The sequence below is a fragment of the Hippopotamus amphibius genome, chromosome 16 (assembly GCF_030028045.1).
Source record: "Hippopotamus amphibius kiboko isolate mHipAmp2 chromosome 16, mHipAmp2.hap2, whole genome shotgun sequence".
NCBI lineage: Eukaryota > Metazoa > Chordata > Mammalia > Artiodactyla > Hippopotamidae > Hippopotamus > Hippopotamus amphibius.
The window spans coordinates 61,278,432-61,298,402 of NC_080201.1; the positions used below are offsets into that span (position 1 = coordinate 61,278,432).

The following is a 19,971-nucleotide window of genomic DNA, read 5'->3' on the forward strand; positions in this document are numbered from 1 at the left end:
TCTGACCGGTAAGAATTCCCTCATTATACCAAAAGTGTGGATATTTGATGAAACACTTTACAACATTCATTACACTTGAATGATTGATTCCCAACATAAATCCTGTGTGCCACAGTTTTGATCTTGAGGTACAAGCCTTAGTACACATGTTGTTGCTATGTTTGGTTTCTCTCAAAGATGTACATTCTGAGGTCGAGTGCACATTGAGGCCTGGATGAGATGCTCCTCTGGATACATGTTTTCAAATATTGTGGGTGCATTTGTAACAGTGGCATCTCTGGGACTGATATTGTAATTTATAAGAAAGATGGATTTGGTCATTAAGAGGAGTACCGCATTATTTGCACTCACACCTTATATGACAAAACTGTTTTCTCGGCCATGCCTTGATACAAGGGGGCTGAGAAATTAGGGGAACACCTGGTTATGCTTGACAAGGTCTTATATTGTAATGGTCTCCACTTTACATAAAGAACAGAGTAAAATATTATACATAGCATTTTTTGTTTTAAAAAATACACTAGAAAATCATATGAAAGGTATCTTACTGAGAAAATTGTTTGAGTGAATATTGTAACGTGGATACTTGTAGTACATGTTTCTTATAATTTTGACTTTTAAGACAATAATATTTTATTGTGAACAATAAAAAATTGAAAATGATAATGAAACTATTATTTTGTATCTTTCCAAACAAAACTTGAAAACAACACTGTATGCGCTTACCCTCAACTGAATATATTCTGTACTGTCAAGGAAATCCTTTATCGTTGTTGTTACTGAAGGATAGTTGATTTACAATATTATTTTCAAGTGTACCGAAAAACAGTTCAGAGACATATATATCATTTTGCATTTTAAGTTATTACTGTGCTATTACAGTAAACCCTTCTTTCTTATCTATTTTATGTATAGTGGCAAGAAAATCCTAGTTAAGTTTCCAGTGCTTCATGGAAAATATTTGATGTAGTTTCCCTGAGTAATGATATAAGTTATATTATTATCAACATAGGGTCGAATAGCAAAATATATTTGGAGGGTACATTAGAATATTTCTGAACTACAAGCCTTTGGTATACCTCTCACTTTCACGTAGGATGGCATAAACTGAAAACATCGCAAAATGGATATTTCCGGGGGAATTCCCACATGCCACAGAGCAACTAAGCCTGTGCCCAACTACTGAGCCTGTGCACCCTAGAGCCCAAGAACCACAGCTACTGAAGCCTGCATGCCTAGATACCACCCTCCACAATAAGAGAAGCCACAGCACCGAGAAGCCCACACACTGGATTGAACAGTAGCTTCTACCTGCCACAACTAGAGAAAGCCTGCACTCAGCAACAAAGAACCAACACAGACACAATCAAACAAACACAGGACTCAGCACTTTCACTGCTATGGGCCTTGGGTTTGACCCCTGGTCAGAGAACTAAGATCCCACAAGGCATATAGCAGGGCCAAAAAAAAAATAGGGGATTTATTTCTTACCATGATACCAGAATATATTAAAATTGAAGAATTATTTCAGTGTTTAGAATCACAGCAACAAGGAAATAAATCTGTGAGGTAGAAAACACTACAGGCTTAATAATTTTTGCCTGACACATGGACTGGGCAGAGTGACCAGGTGTTACCTGGAATGAGGAATAAGAACAAAGTCCATAGATATAATCTGGCCCCAACATCCTTTCCCTTTCTCTGTTCTTAAGGTAGAAATATGAAACTTGAAAATTCACATTTCTTATTAAAATCAATGTGAACATTGAACACAAAAGGCTAATTTATTTTTTAAAAGTCTCGAATTAATATTTATATGAAAAGGAGACAAGAAATGGAAAAAAATTTTACATCACAACTATCAATCTCCTTAGTCATCCAATAGCCAGGCTGCTAGAAAGACACGGACGACTATATGCTCATGGAGGAAGAAGGGCAGAGACCCATCACAGCCAACACAGCACCCTCTGGACTTCCTGTTAGGTGAGACTCATAAACCTACTTGCAGTTACTGTTTTGCAGGCGGGCTATCACAAATAAAAACGATCCGATCTGAGAAACAAGATTGTTATTTAGTGATGGGAGTAAAATGGGAGCAGTTCAAAAAGAATCTTGAATTTAAAATGCTGTGGCTTAAAAACACTTCGCGAAGTCATCCCTGATGTGTTAGATTTCTTAGCACGTGTTACAGAAAATTCACAATGTGTGAACAAATTATGGTGTGAGAATTTATGACAGATTTTCAGAACATTAGCCTGTAAAATACAGGACAAATAAATTCTGGTCCATAAATAGGAGGGTGAGTCAAAAATAATCCACACTTTGGCTGTAGATCTTATAGAAATTTTAATTTAATCGGAGTGTGGATAATTTGATGCAGCCTTATATAATTACACGTTTTTGACCACCTGACCTACTCATCTGTAATCCTATTCATTACACCAACTGTCTTTGCACTGATAAATTACACTCACTCATTCTGCCAGTGGGGACTGATTCCAATCACTGACTATGTAGCAAGAAATAATACCGTGCCTTCAGGAGCTATCCTATAAGGGAACGTCAGCAATTATGAAATAAGACATGACTGTGGTAAGATGAAGACGTATATGTATTAATACACTGATAGAGTGAGATGGTGCCCTAATTTAAACAATGTGTTCAGGAGATGCCCAAATGATGAGAGAATATCTGAACAAAAGCATTGATTAATTAAAAGAGCATGTCATGAAATCCACATGGAGACCATGAGGCAAAGGATGACAGTGGTGTTTGGAATTAAGGAAATGAAAGAAAACAAACTGTGACCTGGAATACCCAACAGAGCACAGGGCTTTGAATCCATTTACAATACTCAATGGAAAAAGAAGTGAATAAATTTATTTAAGGCACTTAGTTTGTCATAATTTGTTACAGTAGAAATAGTAAATTTAATGATATGGTGTATGTAGAAAAAGAAAACTTACAAACATTTCTAGAAAAAGAATAATTTACAAGATGTCAAGACACAAGTAGAATGTGCAAAAAGTCGCAATTCTATATACTAGAAATTTACAAATGGAAATTGAACTTTAAAATGTAGTATCATATTGGTGATTCATCAGGAAAGTAAAAGAATAATGTGTTAATCTAACAAAACGGGGTCAAGGAACAGGAACTGTCTCTACTACACCTTTGTGATGTTCATTAGGAACCTGTAGTTGTTTGAGGGAATTGGCAACTGGGAACAACGTTTTGCAGAAACATTCTCATGTCACAAGTGTGCACTCCCCTTGCCTTACAGTTGAAGTGGTGTTGTAGTTCTACGAGATGGTATGTCAGGCTCACAAACACATCGCAGAGCCTGGCTGTCACCTTCTCCCCCAGACAGTGGTAGAAAACAATAAGCCCACAGTCCTGGCAGCAGGAAGGAATCAGAGTATTCTGCGGTTTGAGACTAAGAGGCAGAGTGTGTATGAGAAGTGGCGGAAGTGCTCCCACCTGAAACAGGGATTTCTCTGGGGTACAGTGGCAAAGACGCAAATGGAGGTGCAATCATTTCATAATAATCCAGTATGGATTATCTGAAGACTGGTGAGATGTTAGCCCCAAGGAAAGATTTTTCCATTCATAACATTGGTGAGGTGATCTCCAGAATGAATTCCTTGATGAATAAATCCCTTGTCTAAAGGCCTGGTCACAATAATTACATTTGTCTGGTTTCCTTACACAATAAGTATTCTAACATAAAGTCTAAGATGTGGACACCTGTTAAAAGCCTTGACACTTTACTACACTGTTAAACTCTCTCAAGATCATGGATTACCTGATGGTAAGTTAGACTTGAAAGCACGCTGAAGACTTTGCCACACTCTTTACATTTGAAAGGTTTCTCTCCAGTATGAATTCGCTGATGAGTTGCAAGAGTTCCTTTTCGACTAAAGACTTTGCCACACTCATTACATTTGTAAGGTTTCTCGCCAGTATGAATTCTCTGGTGAATGATAAGGACTGACTTTCGATTAAAGGCTTTGGCACATACGTCACATTTGTATGCTTTAGCTCTTCTGTGGATCATCTTATGTCCACTGAAATGTGAGACACCAAGAAAGCTTTTCCCACACAAATTACATGTGAAAGTTTTATCTCCAGTGTGATTTCTCTGATGCTCTTTAAGGTATTTATTTTGACCGCAGACTTCACCACATACACCACATTTATATAATTTCCCTTGTGTGTGGGTCATCTCATGTCTACTGAGGTGTGAGCCAAGAAGAAACATTTTGTCACACTCATTACATTTATAAGGTTTCTCTCCAGTATGGATTCTCTGATGAACTGAAAGCTCTCCTTTCAGATGAAACCCCTTGGCACATGCATTACATTTGTAAGGTTTCTCGTCCGTAACAACTCCCTGATGATCTGCAAGGTCTGAATTTTGACTGAAGATTTTGCTACATACGTGACATTTAGGTAATTTCTCTCCTGTGTGGACTATCTGATGTCGAATGAGGGCTGAACTCTGATTAAAGGTTTTACCACAGTCATTACATTTGTAAGGTTTCTCTCCAGTATGAATTCGCTGATGAGTTATAAGTACTCCTTTTTGACTAAAGACCTTGCCACACTCATTACATTTGTAAGGCTTCTCGCCAGTATGAATTCGCTGATGAGTTGTAAGGTATGCTTTTTGCCTAAAGACCTTGCCACACTCATTACACTCATAAGGTTTTTCTCCACTATGAATTTGCTGATGAACTGTAAGGTATCCTTTCTGGCTAAAGACCCTGCCACACTCACTACATTTGTAAGGTTTCTTCTCTCCACTATGACTTCGCTGATGAATTGTAAGGTATCCTTTTTGCCTAAACACCTTGCCATAATCGTTACATTTATAAGGTTTCTCTCCAGCATGAATTCTTTGATGAATTACAAGGCTTGAACTTCGACTAAATACCTTCCCACATACATCACACTTAAGCAATTTCTCTTCTGTATGAATTTTCTGATGCCTACAGAGGTATGACCCTGCATGAAAGGTTTCCTCACACTGATTACATTTGTAAGGTCTTTCCCTCTGTGCTTTCTGGTCTTGTGTCAGTATTGAAGGGTGCACAAAATCACTCCCATGGATATTAGAAATGCTGGTTGGGACAGGAGGAGAAATTCCTTGATACAGTGAAAATGAGGCACTACTGTTGTTACTCTTACCAGCTTGATTACACTCTTCAACTTTCTGTTCACTTTTAAACACATGGAGTTCATCCTGAAAGCTTAACACAAGCCTATTTCCAACATGCTTGTTTCCCGCAACCCTTCCAACAATGCGACATTGTCTATCAATGACATCTTCATTAGGGGATGCAGGGATATTTTTGTAATTTCTTTCATCATCTCTCCACTGACGCCCAAGGTCAACGACATTGTCCTGAAATTCTTGAAGGCAAAAATCTTTGATTTCCTGGATTTCATGTCTTCCCAACATTACTGGTTGGAATAGTCCTCCTCTATCAGTATTTGATTGTAGTGGTAATTTCTTGATCATGTGTATATGAGAGATATCTACAAGATATAAAGAATCAGAGATATACTATTCATTACACTGCATGGATAAATGTTCCATTTTGAATATATGATATTACACAAAGTAAGACTTTTACCAAACACCGTTATGAAACTTCTCAAGCCATGATTTTAAAATTTTAAGGAACACTAAAGAATAAAATTCTTTACTAAAGAAACAGTGATTATATTTAATTCAAATTAAGTTTACAGTTGGTTTCTTTCAAATATAGTATGACAAAAACATGAAAAGTGGAGAAAACTATATTAGCTCTCAAGAAAGGGTATTTGTCCACCAAGAAAACAAAGCTCATATCAGAGTAACTATATTACAGGGCTTCCTAGGTGGCACAGTGGTTAAGAATCCTCCTGACAATGCAGAGGTCACGGGTTCGATCCCAGCTCCAGGAAGATCCCACATGCCACGGAGCAACTAAGCCCGTGTGCCAAATAAATAAAATAAAACAGAGTAACTACATTACAATAAAGAGCTTTAAAAAAAAAAGAGAGTAACCGTACATATACCAGAACCTAAGAAAGGAAACCTCCAGGGAGATGCAAGAACTGAGCTGTGTAAGTAATACTGTTAGTCAGGAATCCCTCTTGCAAATGATTTCTTTCTTTCTGCTTTAGTTTGTTTCTTTTTTAAAAAAACAAAGGACCTTTTTTTTCTTTTGGCTGCAGAATACAACATGTGATATCCCAGTTCCCTGACCAGGGACCAAACCCATGACCCTGAAGTGCAAACACAGAGTATTAACCACTGGGCCAGCAGGAAAGTCCCTGCAAATGGTTTCTGAGTCATCATGGCTACACATAATGATTTAGTTCGTGTCCTGAGAAAGTTGTTCGATGGATGAAAGGGGATCATTTTCTCAGCATGGGTAACGAGGAATGTGGAGTGATGGGTGAAGAACTGCTATAGCAACTGGAGAGATCAGGAGAATAACTTAAATATGTGAGCAAATGACAGCATTTCTAACTGCATCAAGGGACCATGTGAAGAAAGACCAGGACTGATAAGGGGCCTCAGTGGAGCACAGGGAATAATAAGCATGCGGTATCACTGCTTGTGATTGCATATATGCGTGAATGAACCTGTAGAAGGCACCTAAAAATAGTGCAGTTAAAAGAAAAGAATTGCCTTAGCAAGTAACAGAATACGGTTCCATTGTGTGGAAATAATACAATGGGTATGCTGCCAAAACGAAAAAGATTTTAAAAGGCAGAGAATGGGATATGGTAGAAACAAAGCAGTATCTGCTAGGTAGGGTATCAAATTGAAAACTCCATAAATCCCATTTCCGTGCATATACTCACAAAGAACATACCTAACATTCCAGGAGATGTAATTCTGGGAGATACACAGTATGTAATATCATCTACCCACAAAGAAGAAAAATATCCTCGTATCTTTAACAACACAGATGGACAACAAGGGTATATGCTCAATAAAATAATTCATAGACAGGATAATAGGGAATGATCCCACTTATGCATAAAATATATTTTTTAAAAAAGATGCAAACTAAGAGCAAGGTAGAGTAGAACAGTGGTTACCAAACTCTGGGGGTTAGTACAGTAGACAGATAGTAATGAAAGGAGGAAATTTACAGTTCTAAGTTGGAAGAGTTCTACAAATCTAATCTACAGCATGGTAATTATAGTTATCAACACTATATTACATGCTTGAAAGGTAGTAACCTGTTAGTCCTCAAAAGATCCCATCACACACAAAAAAACTGTAATTATGATCACAGATGAATGTAAAAAGTAACCTACCAAGGTAATTACTGGGCAATCTAACTGTGTATCAAATCATTACACTATATACTTTCAACTAATACAAGGGTATATAGTAATTACATTTCAAATCAGGGAAAGAGAAAATACAAATCAGTAGACCAAAAAGGTCTTGGTTTATACAGACTGAGAACTGTGCAGCCAAGGGAGTCACATCCAAAAGGAGAGATAAGGGGGCAAGAGACTCCTTTAAAAGAACCCTCTTCCTGCTCCTCAAAACCAAGCAACAAGGAGTTCACAGGAGCCAGATGAGTGCAGAGCATGATAGAGACGTCGCCTTTGTCTCTGGTGGAGCTCCTGCACCTCTAGAGGGTGGAATAATACATCTTACATGTTGAAGGGAGTAGAAAAACTTCCCCTCAGAGTTCACCGCAAAAAAGCCTCCGTTTTCTGAAAGAACACTCCCACTTGGCAGACGTTCCCAAACACTACTAATGCTGCCATTTCCTATCTGCCCTTCTGCCCTGTGACCAGTGTTCCCCCTTTGACACGTTTCACCCGTTTGGTTTTTTGCTATGTTCATGTCACTCTTCACAGTCCAGAGCACTTCCTCTTGCTCAAATATGTAACTAACATTCAGATCAAAAATAGAAATTCCTGCTTATCAGAGGAAAGGAATGTCAACTGCTGTGGCTTTTCCAGAATCCCAGCTCTCTGATCACAGCAGAGTGAGGACATTAAAGGCAGGTCTGGAAAAATGTTTCACAAACCCATCCACCGCTTGCCTCCTTTTCATTGCAGAGGGAGCAATGCAATATGCAGCTATCCAGCTCTCTTCCAAGAAGTGCTGAACCAGAAGCACCGGGGAAGAACATGAGGAGAGAAATAACATTTTCTAAGTTTCCGGCTAGGAGTCAGACATACTTAAACACTGAAAAAAATTCCTGGTGTATTGTGAAGTGGGCAGATCATCTGAAGAAAGGGCATGTTTAAACTCCTGATGCTACATCACAAAGCTTTTCATACCTCAGTCACCTGGCTTTGAGCTCAGTTAAGCAAGACAGGCGATCCCAAAAGGCAAACAAGGGAAAAGACAAAGAACCCAAGGGCAGATCCCAACTTCTAGAGGGAAGGTATCCTCACCCACAGAGACCAGGTTCTTGTAGGTCTCCACCATCACGTCCTTGTACAAGGCCCTCTGAGCAGGGTCCAGGTATTCCCATTCCTCCTGAGTGAATTCGATGGCCACATCCTGGAAGGTCAACCTTGCCTGAAATGAAAACACGTTTCGACAAGGGGCCATGAGGAGAGTTCTTATTTTCACACAAAATGAGAAGAGGAAAAAAGATCAATTTGGGTGATGTATGTGTTGTGACAGATCTATGGAAAGATATGTGGAGATCCTTTTCTGTCTAATTTTAATATTTTATGCTTTGTTATAGACATTTACATTATCCTCCAAAGAGATGTAGATTTTGCATTTTTGTAAGAAATACATGATATAGATACAAAGAAAAATTCAACATTTGCCTGTCTACCCGGAAGGGTTAGATATTACATTCTACACACTGAGGGGTAATTAAACCTGGACGTGGTGGAGCGTGTGTGGTGTTTTCAGAGATGACAAAGTCCACAGTGGGTTGAAGGAAATCTCAAAATCCCCAACCATGATGATGACAGGAGCAGCAGAGGCGAACACTGTCTGAACACTTCCTGTGTGCTCTGCATGACTCTGTGTTACATGTGTTAACTTGTTATCAGCGTCACAGCTCATTAGAGAAAGATCTGTTCTGATCTTGCAGAGGAGAAAACTGTGTCAGACACTCTGAGCAACTCCACTTAGGTCTAGAAGCTAAGCAATCACAGGCCAGCACCTGAACCCCTGAGGCTGGGCTCTGGAATTGAAACTGAAAAATCAAAGTGTTAAGTAACACACAGAGCATGAAAAGTGCATTGACAGACGATTCCCGGAGAAAACATGAAAGAAGTTGCAGGTGAACAACATGGATCAGCATGAAAGTTCATTTTATAGGCACACACACACACAAGAACACAAAATGTTAGCAATCTTATCACTTTAAATCATTTACATGATAGTGTAGAAAAAAATTCAAGGCCAGAGAATACATTAAGCATACTATTTCAACTGCAAAAAATGCAAGATAAACTTTGAAAATCATGATGTCTTTTATGTGAACCATGCAACTGCATATCTGTGAACGTATGCACACACATCAATACTAAATTAACAGAAACAAGAGTAGCCTCCAGACAGTTTTCCAGACGATTTTGTCATCATTGTTTTTATTCATGTGTGTTTCAGGATCCTTCACACAATGAAAATGTATCAGCTGTACTCCATTCAGATTGTCAATGTGATTCTATAGTAGGCTACTAAAAAAAAGAAAGTACAGAAATGGAAAGAAAAAACAAACAAACAAACAAACCCAAACAGAATATTTTAACTCCAGCCCGAATAATATAACTATATTCAAAACTATTTACATAATTTTGTCCATTTAAATTTATATAGATAGACATTAACAAAAGCCAAACAGATTTTCCTCTGCTAATGAAATGTTGATTCAAAATTAGAAAAGTTATTACTATTATACATTATTTCCACAAATTAAGAATAAAATTATCATGATAGTAAAGCTCATCACTTATTAGAGAATTAAAAATCATGACAAAAAAGAATATGGAAAAATATATTGTTACTAAGCAAGAACATTTCACCACACATCATGATCAGGAATGACTTCATGCACATCCTCTGTAATTACAGTGGAGTGAAGGGGGCTGGCCAGGGCTCCTGCCTTTCACCACTCTACAGGGTGCCCGGGCAGGGACCACTAGAGGAACTAACAGGAGGAAAAGACAGAGCAAGAGACACAGACTGCCTCCTAGAGCCGGAACTGGTAACATTCACAAATCTAAGAACACAGAACAGGAAAAAGGGAAAGTATAGAAAAAGATATTTGGTCCTAAAGAGAGCAGGGGTGACTGCAGCATATAAGACAAAATAAACTAAGGACACAAACTAATACAAGAGGCCAAATACATTATGACTGAGCAAAGAGTAAATTTACCAAGAAGTATAATGATACAAATATGTATACATCTATAATCAGAGCGTCCCCCAAAATGAAGATCTTAACAGAAATAAAAATGCAAATAGATAGCAGGGCAATATTAGTATTGGATTTCTTTCTTTTCTTTTTCTTTTTTTTGGCTGCGTGGATTGCGGGATCACAGTTCCCCAGCCTGGGATGGAACCTGGGCCACCTGCCGTGGCAGCGCAGAGTCCTAACCACTGGAGCACCAGGGAATTTCCAGTGTCAGATTTCAATACCCTAGTTTTACAAGGGTGACTCAAAAATTATCAGGAAAATGAACAGCAAAATCCCAAAATGTGGAAATTAAACAGCTCATTCTTAAAGAAGCAATGGGTCAAAGAAGAAATCACAAGAACATTTTACAAATATCTGAAAGAAAATAAAAATACAACATACCAGGGACTTCCCTGGCAGTCCAGTGGTTAACACTCTGTGCTTCCACTGCAGGGGGCACAGGTTTGATCCCCGGTCAAGATCCCTCGTGCCTCACAGCACAGCCAAAAAACAAAGAAACAAAAACCAAAAAATAATACCAAACTTTACAACTGGCAGTGTAAGCTGTACTACAGGGGAGGTCCACATTACTAAATCCTTACAATAACAAAAGAGAAAGATGTACACTCTGCACTATTGTTCAAGAAAATACTAAATGCCCTAGTCAGAACCATAGGACAAAAAACAAAAACCCAAAGTTATCCAAACTGAAAAAGTACAATTTTCTAATTCTGTAGGTGACAAGGTTTTATACATACAAACCAAAAAGATTACACGAGAAAACTAACTCTTCAAAAAACAACTTTAGAAAACTTGCAGCATGAAAAATCAGCATTTGGGACTTCCCTGGTGGCACAGCGGTTAAGAATCCGTCTGCCAATGCAGAGGACATGGATTCAATCCCTGGTCCTGGATGATCCCACATGACGCATAGCAACTAAGCCCGTGCGCTACAACTACTGAGCCTGTGTGCCACAACTACTGAAGCCTGTGCAGTTAGAGCCTGTGCTCCACAAGAAAAGAAGTCACCACAATGAGAAGCCTGTGCACCACGACAAAGAGTAACCGTAACTACAGAAAGCCCTCATGCAGCAATGAAGACTCAACTCAGCCAAAAATTAATTAATTAATTAATTAATTTTAAACATACAAAGCGGAAGATTCGAAGAGTTAAAGAAAAAAAGAATCAGCATGTAAAAATCAGTTGCATTTCTATATGCAATGAAAAAAGTCAACAGAAAATTAGAGAATAGTCCTATAGGAGGTGAAAGACTTGTACACTGAAAATGACTAAAAGTTCTAAAAGTCCATGGAGATACAAATAAGTAGAAACATACCTGTACTGACAGACTAGAATATCTCAACTTTAATATTATTAAAACGACCAAATTACCCAAAGTGTTCTACAGATTCAATGCAATCTCTATCAAAATTTCAAGGGCAATTTTTGCATCATTACAAAAAAATCATGCTAAAATTAACAGGGAATCTCAAGGGATCTCAAATATCCAAAATACTTTTGAAAAAGAGGATGGAAGCCATCATTTTTATTTTTATTTTTCTTCTCAGTTACACCAAATGAGTTCTTGAAATTAAATAAAATGTAAATACATTTTACAAATATAGTCTGATACCAATCAGAAATTGACCCTTGATTAGAAAGATATCTGGTGCTCAGGCATCACCAGAAAAAAAGCAAGAAGTCAGGTCAAAAGCCAGGCCGCTTCCCACTTCCTAGCTTGTCCTCTACTTTTGTGAAAAGGAAAAACAAGAAAAGAAAAGGGAGGGGAGGGAAGGGGAAAGAAAAGAGGAAATAAAGGTCAGGGATTTCCATGGCGGCTCCGTGGTTAGGAAGCCGAGCTTCCACCACAGGGGGCATGGGTTCAATCCCTGGTGGGGGAACTAAGACCCCAGGTGGTGTGCAGCACAGCCCCCCAACTCCCTCAAAAAACAGAAATAAAGGGCATATATATTTATGAGTATTAAGACAAGACCATTTGCTAGGAGACGTTTTTCTGACAATCACTGTCTACTTAACAGACCGTCATCCATGAACATTTACAACGTTAGCACAGAAAACACACATAGAGCTTGTGATGTGAATCCAGTATCACACAGGAATCCAAAGTTTCACTCACTAGGCAGATGTCACCTGGCACCTTACCTCCCTGGGAGCCCCATCACACACTCGGACTTAATGAGAAAAGCTAACATGCCTGGGGGGAAATGGGAATCTAAACGGGACAATGATTTTCCAAAATCCTTTGGGGATCTTTAGAAGATGAGCCATTCCCAGCCAAAAGGCACATTCACCAGGGAGGGGTGTCCATCTTGATTTCAGCAGCATCTCCAGGGCATCTGCAAAGCCCCTTCCGGAGCCACAGTATCTATAAGCAAGCCCTTGGGGTGGTTTTGTCATCAGGGAGCCAACATCATCCTGATGACCCCACACTGTCATGCAGTCTTCTTTCCATCCAGGTTCAGCTTTTGTCTGATTTTTCTTTTTTAAAAAAAATATATTTATTTAGTATGTATGTACGTATATATTTTGGCTGCATCAGGTCTTAGCCGTCGCAGGCATGATCTTCATTGCGGCATGTGGGATCTAGTTCCCTGACCACGTATCAACACCAGGCCCCTTGCATTGGAAGCGTGGAGTCTTAACCACTGGACCACCAGGAAAGTCCCCTGATTTTCCATTTATCAAATCTCCAAACCCCAGGACTTCCCTGGTGGTCCAGTGGTTAAGAATCACAACTTCTAGGGACTTCCCTGTTGGCGCAGTGATTTGGAATCCGCCTGCCAACGCAGGGGACACGGGTTCAAGCCCTGGTCCAGGAGGATCCCACATGCTGTGTAGCAGCTGGGCTTGTGCTACTGAGCCTGTGTGCCGCAACTACTGAAGCCCACTCGCTTAGAGCCTGTGCTCCTCAATGGGAGAGGCCACAGCACTGAGATGCCCGCGCACCACAACAAAGAGCGGCCCCGCCTCTCCGCAACTAGGGGAAGCCAGTGAGCAGCAACGAAGACCCAATGCAGACAAAAATAAATAAATTTATATATATAAAAAAAAAATCGGCACTTTTGCTGCAGGGGGCACAGCTTGATCCCTAGTCATATGCCACACTGTAAGGCCAAAAACAAAACAAAACAAAAACCAAATCGCCAAATCCCAGTTTATTCCAGGGGTTCATATACCATCAGTTGCCTCTCCACCCTGCACTCTAAATATATTGTTTTGATTCATTTCTGCACAAAGTATTTTCAAAGCTACTGTACTGGAGACACTCAAGAAATTCTCTTTAAAGCTTTTATATTCACCAAAGTGATCCAGCAGGTAGCCACACTTGTCCGGTTGGCGGGGGGTACACCAAGCTGGAAGCTCTGGGACCCGAAGTTCATGGCCATCAACAAAGGCAGTGACTTTTAGATTTCAAAACATATTACAAAGTAATCAAGATGATGTGGTCCTGGCATAAACACAGATACATAAGTCAATGGAACAGATTAGAAAACTCAATCCCTGGAATATATGTAAAATGGATAGAAAAGAGTGTCAAGACTACACAAACAGGAAAGGAAGGTCACATTAACAAATGCTGCTGAGAAACTAGATATCGACAAGCAAAAAATTAAAGCTGGTTCCCAGCCTTCATCAAAGGTAAATACCGTGTGTCACAGGATACAATCCACAGAGTGAAAAGACAACCTCTGAGGAATGGAGGTGACAAAAGTGATGATAAGGTTGATTTCATAGTTGAATTCAAGGATGGAGTAAAACACCCTGTATCACTAATGTCTAGTTCTCATCTTTCCATTCCATTCCCAATCATTAAGGTTTAGTCAGTGACTTGCTCACTTAGCTTCAACTGCCTTTGAGTAAGTCAGAACAAATTACCCCTTATTGGTCTGATTTCCACATTTTACCAGGTATTGTGCATATTAACAACTGACTTTCAGGTGCACCTTCTAGATCTTGGTTTACAGAGAGCAGACAGTGCACCCAGACTGGGCCCCTCAACACACCCTGCTGCCCAACAGCACGGACACCCCATCTAAATCCATGGGTGTGAAGCCCTGCCCAGGACGATGCCCAGTGGAGACTCTTCACAAGTTCTAGGTCACTGGGTCATGGGGAGATGGGATCTAAGTGGAGATGAAAGGCCCTGAGGGAAGGCCCCAGGTGAGTCTGAATGTACAGGCATCAGGCAGAATACTTCAGAATCAGACAAGATTAGCGAGTCCAAGAAAGGGCATCTCAGGAAGGGCAGATGAAACAATCAACTGACAATATGACTTTACCTGAGAAGGAGTCATTGCAGTCTCCTTTTCTTTCCTCTTCCTCCTCTTCCGCGCTTCTTCCTCAGGCAACATGTGACTTTAGAAATCAATCTTGAAAGTTGGAAAGATGCTGTTTAATACTTAGAATCAACATGCCCCCTCCCTGTGCCACAACCATACACACACACAGGGAAGACCTCACTATGTGGAATTGACAGTCCTCTGCTGCCCAGTGTCACAGGAGGGACTCAGGACAGTAAACTCCTACACAGTGACAAAAACATGCATTTTCCAAAACCTTCTTCAGATCTCCTGGTGAGACATCACATACACAGCAGCAGTGGGAACCTCAGCTGGTTGAAGACCCACAATCCCCTTCAGGTCACAGACCAGCCCCGATCCATCCCCATGCAGAGCAGAGCCCCTCACCCGCAGCCCAGATCTCAGCCCTCAGGAATGGGAGGACTCAGTCATGATGCTCAATGATGGATCCAGATTGGAATCACCTGGGGCACCTTAAATAGTATTGAGGTTGGGCCCCACACTGATATGAAAAGGAATCCCTGGTCAGAAGGTATATGTTTTGTTTGTTTTTTTGGCACACGGGCTTAGTTGCTCCGTGGCATGTGGGATCTTCCTGGAGCAGGGATCGAACCTGTGTCCCCTGCGTTGGCAGGCGGATTCTTAACCACTGCGCCACCTAGGAAGCCCTCAGAAGGTATATGTATATGCACACATGTATATGCAAAATGACTCATCTATCTAATGTGAAGCCTGCATTGAGCATCACTCAGAGGAGGCAAGCCCAGCAACCCCCCTCCTTTGTTTTCCTCTGCCAGCTTTACAGAGGTGTAACTGATGAATGGCAATGGTGTACATATGAGGCATACGATGAGGTTATTTGACAGATGTATACACTGTGTAATAATTATTAAAATAAAGGAATTTACATGTCCAAAACTCACAGTTATTTTATTTCTGTGTGGTAAGAAGACTTAAGTAGTTAAGACTAGGCACTTTCTCTGATGTGGGCCTGAGTTTGATCCCTGGTCAGGAAACTAAGATCCCATGCATGGCCAAAAAAATGAATAAATAAATAAAAGGACACTTAAGTGATGCTCTCTCAGCAAATTCCAAGTACAAAAACACATTATGATTAACGATAGTCAGCACAACAGACACTAGGCGTACATGTTGTACTTATTCATTTTACAACCAAACATTTGTAACCTTTGACCAACAGCTCCCCATTTACCTCACCACCCAACCTTTCCTAGCAACCTCTATACTCTATGGTTCTCTGAGTCTGATATTTCTAGTTTCCACATAAAATGTCTGTCTTTTTCTGTCATAATAATGTCATCATTTATGGCTGAAATAAATTTTCTAAATCCATTCACTTGTCAACAAACATTTCTTTCTTTCCATATCTTGGCTGTTGTGAATAATGCACTAATGCTCATTGGAGTGCAAATGTTCTCCTCAGTATAATGATTTTGTTTCCTTTGGATATCTAGCCAGAGGTGGATTTCATAGATTGTGTGCCTGTTCCATGTTTAATTTATTAAGGAATCTCAATAAATCATGTACATTATCTTCGATAAGAGCTACATTATTTAAAATCCCACCAATGAAGCGCAAGCTTTCCATATTCTCTGTATTTTGTGCACGTGCTGCGCGTGTGTGTGTGTGTGTGTGTGTGTGTGTGTGTATCTGTGTGTTTGAGACAGGTGAGGAGAGGAGAGTAGAACCAGCACTGTCCTTGCAGCAAGAAAGTAGGAGCTACAGCTTGCCAAGGATGAGCCTCTGGACTACAGATCACTGTGCTGCTGCTGGACCTCTGAATCTTCCCCCACATTAAATAACTTAATGGCCCCTCTCAAGTTCTATTCACAGACACACACCTAGGTCAATCTCCCTCATAAAAACCAGCTGCCATTTGAAGCTTTGTACTCATAATTTCCCTTCTGAACTTAAAAACTCTCACGGGGTCCCACACAGTCTCGAAAAAAAATCCATAATGATCCACTAATGCTGCTATAAAATATAAAAAAACATTCCAACCCTAATAAATCATATCTGAGGGAAAACTACATACAAAGACATCCAAGGGACCAGGAGAAACAAAACACCATTTTTCCATTCACCCTGGTGAACACAAATCAGACACTGTCATCTCCGAAAACTACATATAAAAGAAAGGATGTTTCCAATGATGCACATGCCCCAGTGATACCCCAACATCTCCCCCAAACACTCCAAATTCTCGTTTGTAACTACGAGGGTGAGTCACGTTATCCACACCCTGTTGAACTTACAGAATTTTTAATATAACCAGAGTGCGAATAATTTCTGACTCACCCTCTCATCATAGTACATCTAAAACTTACTTCATTTGCAAGCCAAAATACTAAAAAAATTACCAAAGGTAAACCACAAAATGATCTCTGAAATTTGCCCTGTATTACTCCAAAAATTGCACAATGACTCCTGACCTTCCAAAACACCAGCAGAAGTCACTTGTGGAGTGGATGCTGTGGGGCACCCTGTAGCTCCATCATGGGAGGACAAGTCACTCATCCTGCTGCACTCAGTGACCCCTGTGGCCTCAGTTAACCCAACACTTCTAATATTGGAGGAAAATGTTTTTCTCTGACGAAATCCACTGCCTTCATTCCTTCTCACATATGACCAAGAAATACCCAATTAAACAAATGCATGGAAACCTCAGTGTCAGCAGCTATGTCCCAGGGAACCTGAGCTAAGACACTACAGCACCTCAAGCCATGCAATGCACCCCACAACTACCAATTCAAGGGGCTCCAGCTAGAACTGAGACATAACTTGCAGCAGTCCCACACACTCCTTGAGCGCAAAAGGGACAGGTAAACACACCAACCATGGGGCTCATCTTGAAGGCCACAGTGGCTGCCATGTCCCTGCTGGCTCCCCTCCAACTTCCCTTCTCTATTTCTCCTCCGTGTGAACATGAGGAAGTGAGGAAAAAGCAAAAAGCCTTCTCTTTTTGCTTCCTCTGCTCTTCTTGTCACCATGTCCTCCATTTCCATTCCAGCACAATGATGCTCTGAAGGACATTGTTTCACCTTTTATCCTCTCCTGGACTCTCTGTGTGAAGGGCCTCACCACTGTTAGCCACCCTCTACCGCTGCTCCAGAGCCCCTCTCTCTATGTTGCTCTCCAATCCCTGGAGATCCAGCTTTCTATTTACTTCTCTGTTTTATTCACCTGCTCCTTTCAAGACATAATCGCTTTCATTTTACTGTCTCTTTACAAGTCCCTCGGCCACCCTCTACGTTCCCATCGGTTTGCACACATTCTTTCCTCTTTCTCTCAGCCGCACTGTCGCGGCTTCCCCTGATTCCCCAACCGCACACACAGAGGGCAACTGAATAAGATGCCCGCCTACAAGAAGGGAGCATTTTTCAAGGGAGGTGGTTTGACACCACAGAACACTGGGTGTAATAAGCCTGCCCCAGGTCACCTCCCCCTATGCAAGGTAAGTGGAAGGGCTGACTACGGAAAGTGTAGCAGGAAAGAGCTAAATGAGACTCCATGTTCAATCTGTTTCTTTGACTTCAACCTTTGCTTTTTGCTGCTTTTATTATTATAATCATACATGATGGCCTGCCTCAGGGAACTCTGCCCCCCCCCCCCCCCCCGCGTGAACGTTAAAGTGCCCCTGTTCAGCTCACAGGCAGGCAATCTGCCCTGCCCACCTGCGAACGGCTGCAAGAAAGGAGAAATTAACGCATGCCCTCACGAAGGCTGGTCACTCCAGGAGATGTTTTGCAAGGCTAATGACCCTTTTACTTTACTTCCCCTGTCCCCTCTCCCTCACTATTCTTTTTACTTTACTTTCTCACAGCCTCTCCCTCCCTGGTTCTATAGAAGAAATTGGCATCCAGACTCCATAAGATGATTTTTCGGAAACACTAGTCTGCCATCTTCTCAGTCCGCCAGCTTTCCGAGTAAAGTCGTATTCCTTGTCTGAACACCTCCTCTCAGAGCCACTGGCCTGTCAGGAAACGGGCAGAGAGCTTGGACTCCGTAACAAAAGGAAGCCTGTGGGGCAGAAAGACTCGCTGAGGAGACCCCAGGACGGAGGGGCTTGGAGGGAGGGGGTCTCAGGAGAGGGGCGGGCTCCCCAGGCTCCCAGGACTGGGGAGAGGACGCGGCCCCTCCGGGAGCCGGGCGGCCGGCGCTGCCCTCCAGGGGCCGAGAGCGCGAGGCTGGGGAATGCGAACACAACTCGGGGAAGAGGATTTTCAATGGGAAGGCGGAGGCAGGAAAGGGTTTTAATCGGGAAAATGTCGCGAATGGAGGTGTCTACCTGGACCGAAGGTGCAAAAGCCAAGGGCACGGACGGGCCTCAGACCGAGTTCAAACCGAAAGGAAAAACATACCGACCTTTAAAAGTGACGTGTGGATTTACTTGGTTCGGAAGGCCAGCTGCTGGGGTTTTAAGTCGGTAGTGACTCCCACACCGCAGGCTGGAGAAAGGTGAACCGCGCAGCACAGTCTTAGGAGAAACTCACTGCTCTTCAGCGCTACCTTCGCTCCAAGCTCTCCGCTTCCGTTTCCGTAAAATAAATGCGCACGCTCGGCCTTAGAGGCGGAGCTTCCGGGACCCGGGCGTCTGGGCGGAGCGCTGCCGGCGAGGGGCGGGGCGAGGAGAGCACAGGTCCGCGGCAGGGAGCGCCGGGAGGCGGGGCAGAGTGGGGTGCTTTCCCAGACCATGAAAATGCTAAAGTCAAGCTCCTGTCTGAGACACTTTAAGGTAAAAGCTTGCAGTTATGTGGGCCACTTCTGACTGATGCCTCCTCCTAAAAACCTGAAAATGGTTTCAATAAAAAGCTTTTATTTGCCTGCTGGTGTCTCGCTTGTCCCACTCCTGCAGAAGAAGCAATCCAGTGGTGGGCACTTAGGTCTCCAAGTGGTTGTGTGGGGTGCTAGTTGGATCCAGGAACATGTTTGCAGTTAGAATTAATTTAAGCTGTTTAAGGATACAAGACTTGTACTTGCCACTATATTACAAACTAGCATAAGAAATACAAAACTTTCCCTGGGTAGCCTGGCCCTTTTTACACTGACACCCTACATAAGAGTTTTCCTTTCTGTTTCTCATTCAGCCAGGAGGCCAGCTCAACATGCTATCAGTTCCAAAGACTTGGGGACAAAACCTGGGGTTTGAGGCTGGAGGGCTAAGACGTGTGATAATTTCTATCACTAACCATTGCTTGAGAAAGAGCAATCCATTTCTTTAAATTTTTAT

The 19,971-nt window shown here is 41.5% G+C and overlaps 1 pseudogene; it reads right to left on the reverse strand.

Moving 5' to 3' along the window:
• Nucleotides 1-19,267, reverse strand: part of LOC130838158 (zinc finger protein 160-like) — a 47,391-nt pseudogene extending 28,124 nt beyond the window's left edge.
• Nucleotides 19,268-19,971: the final 704 nt, after the last annotated feature.